Raw genomic sequence first — 12,311 nt, 5'->3', positions numbered from 1 at the left:
CCAGTGGTCCTTTGGGGTCTTCCCCTCACCTCACCTTAAATTTTTTGGTTCACATTCCCTCTGCTTTGCTTGACCGCATGGAGGTGGGACAGATGCTGCATTCTCAGGAGGGCACCAGTGTGCTTTTCTGTTTCCTCCTCTACTTCCCAGTCATTCCATCTGAAAAGAATGCATAAAGCCAGATTCTAAAGAACCAGAACCAGCATGTCTTTTTAAACTTCCTGGCCACCTCTCAGTGGGTGGAGATCCCGCAACAAAGCAGGAACTATCTAGAGTATAGATTTCTAGCTAACCTGCTCACGTGGCCCAAAGGTGAGGCTTGAGCTCATGGTTGCTAGCCACTGAGCACACAGGCCATGCTGAGCACAGCACCGCAGGGCAGAGACTTCTGAAGTTACAGCCTTGCCACTTAACAGCAAGAAACAGCTTCCTGAAGCCAGAAGCTCAACTATGTGCTGCTCAAGACCGGCATGCTGGTGGTGGCAGGCAGCCTACAGAGGAACAGAGAAACGATGTGGAGAAGCAGACCTGGGCTCAGTGTTACCTCCTTCTCCATAACTGTGGGACTGGCAAGGAGAAAGGAAAGTGGGGCAACAACCAGGAGAGGAGCCCAAATGACTGCTTTTGTCTGGGCACAAATATCGCTAGTTATGCCATGCCCCCACTGAGCCTCTAGATCCTTGTCAAATCCTTTTCCACAGACTGAAATTAATCATTCACATATAAACAAATGTAAATATATTTTTAGCACGCCTCAGAAAACCCACCTTCCTGTTGGGTTTCGGGGCTCTCTCTCCAAGTCAACTGGCGTATCACAAAAGCAAGTGCAACTGCTTAGAACTTTCCACTGCATACAGGCGACTGTGACCCCTGGTGACATCTGACTGTGGATGCCAAAATGACTTGTGTTGTGAGATTAGAATCTCTAACTGCCTTGTGGTTTCAGAAGGCAGGAGAGGCCAGAACTTAAGAGAGGGTGAGGGCTTAAAAATTCAAGGTGAAGGGTTCCAGAAAAACCCACACATTTTGAGGGTCATTTGTGTGGCTTCCTGCGGAAGGTTTTAAAAGCCAGAGCACAGTACTGTTGAAACGTTAGCCAGTGGAAATAAAGGAAGCCCGCCACCCAGCCAAGCAGCTAGCTGGATGGCAGCCCCCAGCTGGGGATGGTATTTCACCCTGTGAGGGCAGGCAGCGAAGGAAGAGAAACCGACCAACTGTCACCAATCTGAAAGAATTTGAGGGCCAGAAGGATAACAGCATGATAAAAAAAAAAAAGTATTCTTTTAAAGGCATACACAGGACATATGATCCCTAAGTAATAGCTTGTAATTAATAAAATAACCCTGTGTTCCTGCCAAAGTACTCTTTTTCTAACTCATTTGCAGACATTAGATACCTCTTAACCTCTTCTTTGCACTTATCATTATGCCACGAAAATAAGAGATTGGGGCAAATAAGGATTTGCAGTGACAGGACATTTTGTGCTTTTCGAAGAGTAGTCCGTTCCACCAAGAGGTAAGGATAGCATAATTAGAAGAAAATCGTGGGATGTGCCCATGGCCGGATGTGGTGGCTCACGCCCATGATCCCAACACTGAAAGGCCAAGGTGGGAGGATTGCTTGAGGCCAGGAGTTCAAGACCAGCCTGGACAACATAGTGAGACCCTGTTTCTACAAAAATATTTTAAAAATTAGCCAGGCAAGGTGACACATGCCTGTAGTCCTAGCTACTCAAGGGACTGAGATGGGAAGATCACTTGAGCCCAGGAGTTCCAGGCTGTAGTGAGCTTTGGCCACACCACTGCACTCCAGCCTGGGTGTCAGAGCAAGACTCTGTCTCTAAAACTAATTAATTAGTTAAAAAAAGAATTGTGCCCAAATGGCTTAGAGCTGGTTAAGTGACAGATGCATTTTGCTGTGGAGCAAAGTTAAGGTTGCTTGACTCTTAGGCACTTCTTTGGCCATGACCTCCTGCTTCTGGTTCTCCTGATAAAATGCTGGAGGCTCAGTCCAAGGTAACCAGCAAGAAGTGGGCTCAGGAGGACAGAGCTCTGGCTTCCCAATTGCATGTTCATTCACAGGCTCCTACCTCTGCCATTGCAGGTTCCTTGACTTTGGCCTTCAGTCCTGACAATGAAATTTCTCTGCTTATGGGTAAAACGAGGAATTCCTCTCACACTGCCAACATCACCCCCTTTCTTCTCACCCCAAGGAGAGTGCAGAGAGGGGGCGAGGCCAAGCCTGCCCAGAGTTGGAGTCTTGAGACGTGAGGTAACGTTGGTTCCCCATCTATGCTGAAACCTGAGGGAACTTGGCAGGGCTCATGAGGAGGGGAGAGCCGGCCTTGAGATTTTCTTTATGTTTGGCCTGGATGTAGTCCAACCTTAAACTCAAATGAAAACTTGAGAAATGTTATATTACCAAAGAGCGCATGTGTGTGTGTTGAGATGAAGGTAATAGGGTGGGTGGTGGCGGCCAGCCACAAAACGCAGCTTCAATCTGGCTAAACAACTAAACCCTCACTGCAGAATCCAGGCCCTCATGACCACATCATAACGAGGAGTCTTTACTACCCCGATTCTTGTATTTTGTGTTTGTGCCCATCCAGGGAGCTCTCGGAACTCCTGGGTCCCAGTCCCTCATGTGGTTACTCACCTGAGCTAAATCTCTTCACTTCTCTGATCCTCAACTTTTCCCATGCTCTAAATTAGAGGTATAAATCGAGTGTCAGGGATCTTTTCATTCAAAGAACCAAGTTCTAGTGTAATCACTGGCAAATGTAATTTCTAAATGTTAAAGTCATCCATGCTTCCAAAACGCAGTTGAAAAATGGCAAATGTTGAGAGGCTCAATGCATTTCATTTCTTTTTCAAAGGGCCTTTCCTATTTCAGGCAATGGCGTCTGCGGTGAGTATGTGTGTATGAAAGCATATGTTTGCAAAACAGTTGAAATATTTGCGTATAATAGCATTTTCACAGCAGTTAGTATAAACAGGGAGAAACCTAGGAGTGGCTTTTCATGGGTGTCTGTGAAATGACAGATTGTGCAATTTTTAGGAAGAAAAAAAGCTTGAAGGGAAAAACCCTAGAGGCAATAATATTTTGACCTTGAGAGGGAAAAAAAATGCCAGTTTGTGTATAGAAAATAAACTCTCCTCCAAAGTTTACGTTCAGAAAAACCTTGGTTGCTTGCTCATAAATAAATTGAGGACAGAATTGTTGATTACTGAGGTTAATGTTCTTTTACTAAAGTGGAAACATTGTATGTAATTAGATTAAGAAGAGACTTCGGTAGAAAGAGTGACGATGTGAGTAATCTCGAGTCAACAAAGGCACATTTTGATTTTATTAGCTAGCTATTAGAGCAGTCTTTGGCATTTTATGTGTGATGCACAGCATCAGGATGTAGCTGTTGAAAGTCATTTGTGTCCGCTGCCTGGACTAATTGAGCGACAATAATAAAACGCTGTTTTTAGATAAACAATGGGTGGCGGAGCTCCATCGGTCCCTGCAGGGAGCGTGTTGATGCCTTTCAAAGAGCGACTGGCTGAGCTCACGTGCCACAGTCATTTCACAGAGGAAAGTCAAGTCGTTTAAATCAACTAAATTGAACGCAGTTTTGAAATGGAAATCAGTAATCCCAGTTTGGAGCTGCCTCCTTGTCAATGGAAAGCTAGAGGCTCGAATCGCCGTCTGGTTCTCTCCCAAGTCTTATTCAAAGGCAGGAGGCCCCTGAGCCACGGAGATTGCTAGTTAGCAATACCAGGGAAAAGAATATCACGTGCCGAATGTTTTGTGTAGTGCGTTGGTGCCGAACAGGCGGACATGGAAATATCATCATAAACCCCAGCTGCCTGCTCTATGTCCCTCCCTTCAGTGCACACAAGATGGGCCCTAGACAGACGGACAAACAGAAGGCTTCCAGGAGGATGTCTGTGGGTAATGTGCTGCTGCCCTCGCCCAGTAGGAAGGAATTTCTCTTAGAGGCCTCCCTCCTCCTCAAAATGTGCTCCTCCCTTTCTCCTCCCCCCATACCCTTTAGAATAAAGCATGTCCAGAAGTGAACCTCAACTTTGCATCAAGATTAGGATCTCTGGTTGCAGACTGAGAACAGAAGAAAGCAAGCTGACATCCTCCTACTCACTTTATCTTAACGTAGGATCACACAACCACCAGGCTTTTGTGGCAGCCAAGGGGTGGCTGGGGGTGCTTTAACATCTCCCTCTTTTCAGCTGTCAGCCTTGTGCAAACAGCCACATGACCTAGGGAAAGACAGTGTGCTGGCTTGACAAACACGGCTTTGAGATAGGTTCACTGCACTCCACAAACTAAATTCCATCTTCCTTACCCTGCTATAAACTGTTGTTGTTGACCAGCACAATAGCTCACTCCTGTAATCTCAGCACTTGGATGAGGCCAAGGCTGGAGGATCACCTGGGCTCAGGAGTTTGAGACCAACTTGGAGAACATAGTGAGACCTTGTTTCTACTAAAAATAAAAAAAATTAGCCTGTAGTCCCAGGTACTCAGGAGGTTGAGGTGGGAGGATCACTTGAGCCCAGGAGATTGAGGCTGCAGTAAGTGGTGACCATGCCACTGCACTTTAGCCTGGATGACAGAGTGAGACGGTCTCAAAATACACACACACACACACACACACACATATAGTCACCACTGAGCTTTAGGAAGCTGGGTGCAGTCCATTGACATTCTTATTCAATAGCTCTTACTTGAATACTTGCTAGGCATAAGGTCCTGTGCTGCCTGCTGGGGAGATATCCTTGCAAAAGACCAACACATGGCACTTGAAGTCTGATAGGTAGACAGACAGATAGATAGATAGATAGATAGATAGATAGATTAGATAGATAGATAGATAGATAGATAGACAGACAGACAGACAGACAGACAAATACAATAGACTATTGGTCTGTTGATACACGTTTAGGAGGTCATGAGTAGCTTTCCCCTCCCAGCACACCCAGCCCTAGATCATCCAGTTGTCTTTTAGAGCTTACAAGGGAGGAAAAAAATTATTTTTTCTGCTACTCTTCTAGATTCTCCAGCTGGAGCCCTATAAATTGGACTGACAAAAGAGAGATTAGCAAGAGAAATGCAAGCAGCAGTTTATTAACATGTGCATCCTGATTACACATGGAAGTACCCAGAGGTAAGTAACCCAAAGGAGTGGTTAGAACTTGGGCTTATATACCACCTTAACATAAAACACAGGAAAAGGGGTTTGAGGTTTCTGAGTGGGGGAGGCAAGTTATGGGATGGTGACCAGGAAAAGTATGGTAGACAAGAGTTGTTTAGTAAGGTGTGTTATGTGGATTTAAATCAGTACCTTCTTCATTGATAAGAGTTGTTAAGAGTACTCCTTTTCCTGGTATGGGAGAGGGAGATATCTCTACAAATCTAAATTTCCTTTATTAGGGGAAACTGGGTGCCCTGGTTTTAGAGCTTTTCCTGAGACTGCTGGTTCTCAATGGCCTCGAGCTCAAAATAATCCATATGCCAAAGAGGCATATTTTGGGGTGGCATATTCTGGTACCTCTCAGGCTACTCCTGACACTATTTTCACTTGACTTCCTAGTCACCTCATCTGCTCTTCACCCTGGACGCTAGAGAAAATTCTCTGGCTCTGTCATAACCAAAAGCACAAAGTTCTTTCTGTGCATTCCTCTGATCTAAACCACTGTGACAGATTAAAACTAGGTTTTGTACAGTCTTTAGCTGATGACTCCTCTGAGTCCTGCCCCTCTGGAACACAGCCCAAGACAAGCAGCCAAAACATGTCTTCACCTTCTCTCTTAAGAGCTTCTTCCTGACTTTCTCCCATCTTGGACATATTTTAGTAATTTCTCAAAAAGTATTTGCAATGGCTAATTTTATGTGTCAACTAAACTAGGCTATTGTGCTCATTTGCTTGGTCAACCACCAGTCTGGATGTTGCTGTGAAGGTGTTTTTTTTTAGATGTGATTAATATCTTAAAGCAGTAAACTTTAAGCAAATTAATTTTTTCTGCATAATTTAAATGAGCTCAGAGGACAGAGCATCAAGCCAAAGATGGTTATTCTCAAAGCTTAAAATCTAATGGAATTTATCCTGCTAGGTTTTGAATCTGCTTGGAACTTTTGAGTCCCCTTTTCCTTCTGATTTCTCCCTTTTGGGATGGGCATGTTTGTCCTATACCTGTCCTAACATTTCTATCTTGCAAGTAAACTTGTCTGGTTTCATAGGCTCACAGCTACAGAAGAATGTTGCTCCAGAATGAATCACACTGAGTGTCACGCACACCTCATTTAGATGATATTTAAATGAGATTTTGAACTTAGAGTTGATACTAGAATACCTCAAGACATTCAGGAGTGTTGGGTTTGGGTGAATGCATTTTGTATGTGAAAAGGATGATCCAGAGGGTGGTCTGTGATGGGCTGAATTATGTTCTCATGACCCAAATTCATGTTTTGAAATCCTAACCCCGGTGCCTGAAAATGTGACTCTATTTGGAAATACAGTTGTTGCAGATATAATAATTAGCTAAGATGAGGTATACTGGAGTAGGGTGAGCCCTTGATACAATATGACTGGGTATCCTTATCAAAAGAAAAAATTTGGGCTGGGTATGGTGGCTCATGCCTGTAATCCCAGCACTTTGGGAGGCCAAGGCAGGTAGATCACCTGAGGTCAGGAGTTCCAGACGAGCCTAGCCAATATGGCAAAACCCCATCTCTACTAAAAATATAAAAATCAGCTGGGCGTGGTGGCATGTGCCTGTAGTTCCAGCTACTCGGGAGGCTGAGGCAGGAGAACCACTTGAACCTGGGAGGCAGAAGTTGTGGTGAGCTGACATAGTGCCACTGCACTCCAGCATGGGCGACAATGAGTGAGACTCTGTCTCAAAATAAATAAATAAATAAATAAAAAGAAAAAATTTAGACACAGACACACACACATAGAGGAAAAACACCATGTGAAGGTTCGATTCATGCTGCCACAAGCCAAGGAACTACCAGAAACTAGGAGAGAGGCCTGGAACATTAGAACCTTCCCTGGTGCCTTCAGAGGGAGCATGGTCCTGCCAACATCTTGATCTTGGATTTCCAGCCTCCAGAACTATGAGACCATAAATTTCTGGTTTTTTAAGCCTCTGAGTTGGTGGTACTTTGTTATGACAGCTCCTGTAAACTCATAGTGTCCCTTCCTTGTCACCTCTGCATTGCACTCCCCACTGGATCAACTCCTGGAAGCCCACCTTATTGGAACCCTTATGTCACACAGGGGTGACAAGAAGGTCCTGCCTCTCAGCCCCATGTCATTGGCCTTTCTGGATTTTGCACCCTGCCATTAGCACAAATATTAGCATGTTCTTGACACAGACATGTTAGGATCGCTCTAGCTCCAAGTCATAAAGCCCTCTTAAAAAAATTAAGTCAAAAAGTGTTAAGTGGCTTAAGCACATCAGCACCTGAAGCATAAGGATTTTATCCTATACTTTTCCTGCTGAAACATACTTTGGTATAAAAAAAAAAGTGGAAGGGGATAAAGCAGCCTCAAAACTTATCTTTGTGTTCACTGAAAATATTGGCACTATTAGGGCTAGGTTACTCTGCAAGGCTCAAGTGCACGTTCAGTTAACTAACTCTGAAACGAAGGATCCAGATTATTTCTTTCTTCAAATGATTGCCTCTGATGAATTAGGAACACAGGATAAAATAAGAAACACCAGTTCAGGAGTTTAGGACCTAGGTTCAAATTCTGACTGGATGTCTTACCAGCTGCGTGATCTTAGATAAATGACTTGTCAAGCTCTTTGAGCATCATTTTTCTTATCTATGAGTGAGAGGTAAAAGTTCCTATCTCAGGGAGGTATAGACTTTCCCTTTCTTGGGCCTCTGATTCCTGGAAGTGGGGGAGTATTTTAGCATGAAATATCCAAGTTATGCAGTGAGAATCCATCGTTATTAACATGAAGAAGGGTTGTCTTATAGATGCTCCACCCTGAAGGTGGGAAAAGACTATAGGGAGCCACCCATGGTTTCCGGTCATCTCCCAGGGGAGGGGTCATGTTTTATGTGATCTAGAGCTTAATTAACTTGGGAGGTCATTTTGAAGGAGTAGAACTCATAAATTCAGATACAAAAGGAGGTGCAGGGCTTGGAAGAGGCTCGGGTTAGTGACAGGCCCTGAAGCATGAGCTTCTTCAGCTGCAGAATAAACCTAACCACGTCCCTTTGGGATACAAGGAGAGTAGACTCAGGACCTTGGGCAGAAGAGTGAGGAGGAAAAAGAGAGAAAGATTAAAATAATAATAATAAGAGGATCTAGAACTCCCATCTGAAACTGATTTGGTGTGACTGGAGTAGATAAATGTCTATATTCAGGATGTCTATAAATGACTGCTACTAGATTACATTTCTTCAAAAAAAATTTTTTCTGATAACTGAGTAGACCTGAATGCCTGCTCAGATCTGAAAATATTCTCTTATTTTTTTCTAATATGATGTTAAGGGTGGATTTCTTTTTATGAAACTCCCATGTGTAGTTGGGATCTGGCTTTAGTTCACGTGTGGATCACCCCCAGTGGTCATACTGAACCTGGGCAGGCCTACCAAAAGCCTGTGATGGGGTTCAGGACATGCTACCTTAAAATATAGCACCTTGGCATTTGGGAAAAGCACAGAAGCAGGAAGTTCACTTTTATATGTCTTCTCCCTTCTCCCTTGAAGCAGGTCATAAGACCTCACGTGACAGGTGCCCTCCTTACTCCCAGAGAAAAGGAAGAAAGGCACAGAAACACCAAGAAGAATATGGACAAACAGGCCTTGCTAAGTTCTCCCCCGTTTATTACCATGACATCATACTCCCTTTGTCCAATCACACTTTCATCAAACCTGAGCATGAAAATACACAGGTTTCTCTGGGGGGGGTGGATCTTCATTTTTGAAGTTTCCATGACATGTAAAACTTATATTAAATAAATGTGTATGTTTCTTGTAACCTTGTTAATTTGTCTTGTGTTAGAGGGAACTAAGCCATAAGCCTAGCATAGATGAGGAAAAGATACTTAACACCTGTTTGTCTGAAGGCTGAGGGATGGTTCTTATCAGACAGGAAGGAGCCACGCATCGAGAAGTTGACACTGTAACAAAGCCCTGGAGGTGGGAAAGAAGGAGGAATTCAGAAGTGCATTCAGCACATATTTATTGACATGTGCCTAAGTCCACAAGCACATATCAGAAGCCCTTGAGGCCAGATGTGTTTTAGAACTCAGAAATTTTCAGATTTGAGAAAGGCACTATGCATAAACCAAATATTATATAACATCCCTAGAGGGGTTGGAGGCAACACTTTGCAAATCAAACACGGTATTTCCACAGTCCTGTCTCAGCCAAATATATGAATATTCACACTAAGTGGGATAAATGCAGCCTTACTTCACTTCATGTTTTCCACCAAGGTGGTTATAAAAATTTTTGTGTTTTCAGAGGTTTGGGGATTTTAGAATTATGGATAGGGGTTGTGGGCCTGGGCCAGGTGCTGCGCGGTGTTCTGATGCTGGGGAAATAGCACTAACAGGACCAGAGCAGAGGCCTGAGGGAGCTGGTAGGCTCTGAACAAGGGATGGTTCCCCAGTGGGGCCCTGGCGGATGCAGGTGTAATCCCCATGGGGAGAAGGGGAGATTTTTTTAAAGGGAAAGAAAACAAAACAATAGAAATGGTGTTCCATTAAAGCCCTAGAAAACACTAGTGCATAAGCTTGAATGCTTTAAAAAAATATCTCCAACAGAAAATCACACAGAGAATAGAGGCCCCTCCCTCCTTCCTGTCAACAATAGGCAGCTCAGTGGCTGTGGTGACTGGAGGGCCATGGGCCTCAGCTGGAAGATGTGAGTGCCCAGCAGACTGGATGGGCACAGCTGATGCCCACCCGACAGAAGCAGACCCCGATGGAGAGAGACCCACTCTGAGCGGTGGTTTGCAACTGCGTGTTGGGATATGGGGGAGACAAAGTACCCCTGGGACAAGTGGCCAGAATATTTCCTGGTCTATAACCTGTAGGAACTGTCCACAGAATATACACATATGTGTATGCATGTGTGTTCATATATATATATAAACTATTGGGAGGAAGACTTTTCGTCTATTCAATTAGTTTGGAATGCTTGGGGGCCTGCAAATTAACTGGCAATAGACAGATTAGCAGAAGAAAAGAGAAGGTTTATTTACACGTGCATTTGACGTCACTAATGAGTAACTCACTGAATACCCAGTGGTAAAGGTTTATATACAGGTGGAATATCCCTTATTTGAAATGCTTGGGACTTAGAAGTGTTTCAGATTTTGGATTTTTTCAGATTTTGGAATGTTTGCATACGTGCAATGAGATACCTTGGGAATCTCAGGCCTTATGTCTAAACACAAAATTCATTTATGTTTTCTATGCAACTTATACCCATAGACTGATGATAACTTCATACAGTTTTAAAAAGAATTTTTCACATAAACAAAGTTTGTGTTCCTTTCGTATATGTGTCTGGAATTTTCCACTTGTGGCATCCTCTCAGTGCTCAAAAACTTTCTGATTTTTAGAGCAGTTTGGATTTTGGATTAAGGATGCTCGATTTGTACAAATATAACAAAAAAGGGAGCAGCAGGAATTTAGGGATTTGATGGGAAGATGTGTAAGGTGCTGTGAATTTTTCTTTGTGCTAATGGGAAGGGACAATTTGTCCACTTCCTGGAATTCGCAGGAAACCCCCTCAGGGGAGGGTTAATAGCAGCCTGTATTTTTGAAAGACTCTGCGTTACTCAGATAAGGAAAGTTCAGATAAGATTTTAAATATTTTCACCTCTAAACAATCTTTATGCCAAAGCTGTCATCCCTTCAATACATATATGCATGCACACACATACACATGTAAATATATATTATATAGGTATATATATACACACACATATGATTTATATATACCTATATAATATATATTTATACACACACACACGGGATATTCTATACTTACACCACTTACGGCAATTATTTTTTAAATCTCCCTCTGCTTTTTCTCTTGTTCACCTCTGCCCCCTCCCAAGATCCTGGCTTGCCCTCCTGAGGCCTGCAGGGTCAGGACCAGATCGAGGAGAAATGAGGAGGTGGCAAAGCGGCATGTGTAGACTGCATGGTTTGCTGAGAGCCTTCAGTATGATGACAGGGTAGCGCTAGGCTCTAAGGTCCGCCGTGAATCTAAGTGCAAATCAGTTATGCTTGGCTCAAGCTCTTTACCCTCTAAGTAGATTTCCCAGGGAGTTTCAGAAACACCAGCACAGGAGGGAGGAATTTTCCAAGAGTGTGTGCTCCTGCATTAGCGGGTGTACGCAAGAGCCAGAGAAATCTGGGCTCTCACATTCACTGGGCTTCCATTGGCTAGAAAACTCAGGGTCTAAACTCAGGCGAACATTCTCAAAAGAATCAAAGAACCTCTCTACCTCTTCCTACATTGTGTGGCTGCTGTTGACTTTCTCCCACAGCACTCCCAGAAATTGTTCTGGATTTTTCCTAGAAGACAGCTTAGGGACATTTATCTTTCCCTTGTCCTCCTTGGGGAGAGCATGTGTGGACCACTCCCCACCGGTTGGCATCTCATCTCAGCCCCTTTGCCTCATTTCTGCACTGCAGAGAGTTTCCCACAAAATTTTCCCACAAATTTTTTTTTTAGCATTTAGCAGGGATTTCACCAGCAAAGCAAAAGACTGCCTGCAGGCTGATTGGTCGCGAAAGAAAAGGTGAAGACATTTCTGAAGAACGGTCCCATTTGAGAAGGGAAAAGCAGCCCTGGTCAAACTTGTGGCCAAGTCCCCTGTGAGTGTTTTGGTCGCTCAGTAGACTGCTTCTGCCACTGTTTATCCAGCACAGGGAAGGTGCTTTGAATAGATGTCTTTGCTGACACGGATCCCTTTGCTTTGTGAATAGGGCGATTACTAAACAATGAAGCTGTTACATTAGGAGCAGGAGCTGGCTGGAGCCAACAAATCTCCTCTACGTTTACAGAGCTATAATTATCCAAAGTTTCAAAACACAATGGTATCTGCTGAGAGAGAACATCTGGGAGGGAACCAAGCCATCCCAATTAAAGGAGTGATGCACAGCCCGTGGATTGGATGAGTCCACATTAATGGGGTGGCGATTTTTTTAGATGTCACTCAAGTTAACAAATGTGCTGAAAGATTTAAGCAGAACAAATGTGCAGGGGGAAAAAATCAGATCAAGAAGAGAGATCTGTTTTATAAGAACATCTACAAATTGGTTG

At 43.7% G+C, this 12,311-nt stretch overlaps 1 long non-coding RNA gene across 1 annotated transcript; it reads left to right on the top strand.

The window, feature by feature from the left end:
- Positions 1 to 1,929: 1,929 nt before the first annotated feature.
- LOC134761651 (uncharacterized) lies at positions 1,930 to 9,026 on the top strand. The gene is made up of 3 exons (XR_010140580.1): positions 1,930 to 2,271; positions 5,057 to 5,169; positions 8,733 to 9,026. It is a non-coding gene; the product is annotated as an uncharacterized LOC134761651 (long non-coding RNA).
- The last annotated feature ends 3,285 nt before the right edge of the window (positions 9,027 to 12,311 follow it).

This window comes from Pongo abelii, chromosome 5, assembly GCF_028885655.2.
Source record: "Pongo abelii isolate AG06213 chromosome 5, NHGRI_mPonAbe1-v2.0_pri, whole genome shotgun sequence".
Classification (NCBI taxonomy): domain Eukaryota; kingdom Metazoa; phylum Chordata; class Mammalia; order Primates; family Hominidae; genus Pongo; species Pongo abelii.
The sequence above is the reverse complement of the archived record's forward strand: the minus strand, read 5'-3'. Positions and strand labels throughout refer to the sequence as shown.